Source organism: Salvelinus alpinus, chromosome 11, assembly GCF_045679555.1.
Source record: "Salvelinus alpinus chromosome 11, SLU_Salpinus.1, whole genome shotgun sequence".
NCBI classification, from domain to species: Eukaryota; Metazoa; Chordata; class Actinopteri; order Salmoniformes; family Salmonidae; genus Salvelinus; species Salvelinus alpinus.
In genome coordinates this window covers 68,432,482-68,434,355 of record NC_092096.1, presented here as the reverse complement: position 1 = coordinate 68,434,355, position 1,874 = coordinate 68,432,482, and positions in this window count along the sequence as shown.

The following is a 1,874-nucleotide window of genomic DNA, read 5'->3' as shown; positions in this document are numbered from 1 at the left end:
TTTCATGACTTTGTCTTCTTCTGTAGTGCACCTGACTCAGGGAATGTAGCCTGTTAACCCATACTGAATGTACAGTTTCTTTAGATAAGGTATTTAAAACCCAGTTTCAACATCTGACAGCAACAAGCTAGTACTATATAAATGTATTTGTATCATTTTTTTTGTTACAGTTTGTTTTTGCTCATCGTTATGGAGGTTGTCTGAGGACTACGTGCTCAGGGACAGCCATATCCTGAGAGGGCCACAGGAGGCTGCTGAGGGGAGACAGATTCATAATGATGGCCAGGAACGGCCCAAATGGAATGATACCGTTCCACCTATTCAGCTCCTGTCATTAACACGAGCCCGTTCTCCCCAATTAAGGTGCCACCAGCCTCCTGTGGTGTGCGCGCTGCTACTGGTAGGGGGACTTTAGTAGGTGGAGTTTAGTAGGGGGACTTTAGTAGGTGGAGTTTAGTAGGGGGACTTTAGTAGGTGGAGTTTAGTAGGGGGACTTTAGTAGGTGGTTTAGTAGGGGGACTTTAGTAGGTGGAATTTAGTAAGGGTTCCCATGCCCCCTAGAGTAGAGGTTTATCTGGACTGGCCTGCTGTCCTACTATAGTGTCTCAAACTGATTCATTCATACATATTCACTGAGCCTTTTTTCTGGGGTTTGATAACTCTCCCATGGATTAGCTACCTGTGTTGTTTTACGTCAGGTGACGCCACTCCTATCCAACGCTTGTCCCTCAACCTCGCTGCAGATTAATTTAGAGATAACTAACGTAAGACATAGCATCCACATGGAACACTTGAGACATTCCTATTCAAAAACAGCTGTGTGATATTTAAGTGATGATGCCCCCGAAGCTGGTGTTTGGAGGATATATTGGCATGGCGTTGAGGGTCGGCAAACTGCCAATATATCCTCCAAACACCGGCTTCAAGGGCATTATCACTTTTATACAACGGGTTACCGACATATTCAAATAATGATTTACATATTTTAATTTAAAACATTTTGATGAATTTATTCATACTATTTCATCCTTCCACAAGATATACAGAGCATTCGGAAAGTATTCAGACCCCTTGACTTTTTCCATATTTTGTTACGTTACAGCCTTATTCTAAAATGTATAAAATTGTTTTTCCCCCTTCATAAATCTATATACAATACCCCATAATGACAAACCAAAAACATGTTTATAGACATTCTTGCAAATTTTAAAAAATGAAAAACTGAAATATCATGTTTACATCAGTATTTAAACCCTTTACTCTGTACTTTGTTGAAGCAACTTTGGCAGCGATTACATCCTCGAGTCTTCTTGGGTATGACGCTACAAGCTTGGCACACCTGTATTTGGGGAGTTTCTCCCATTCTTCTCTGCAGATCCTCTCAAGCTCTGTCAGGTTGGATGGGGAGTGTTGCTGCACAGCTTTTTCATGTCTCTCCAGAGATGATAGATCGGGTTCAAGTCCGGGCTCTGGCTGGCCCACTCAAGGAAATTCAAAGACTTGTCCCAAAGCCACTCCTGCATTGTCTTGGCTGTGTGCTTATGGTTGTTATCCAGTTGGAAGGTGAACCTTCGCCCCAGTCTGAGGTCCGGAGTGCTCTGGAGCAGGTTCTCATCAAGGATTGTACTTTGCTCTGTTCATCTTTCCCTTGATCCTGACTAGTCTCCCAGTCCCTGCCGCTTAAAAACATCCCCACAGCATGATGCTGCCACCACCATGCTTCACTGTAGGGATGGTGCCAGGTGTCCTCCAGACGTGACGCTTTGCATTCAGGCCAAAGAGTTCAATCTTGGTTTCATCAGACCAGAGAATCTTGTTCCTCATGGTCTGAGAGTCTTTAGGTTCCTTTGGCAAACTCCAAGCGGGCTGTCATG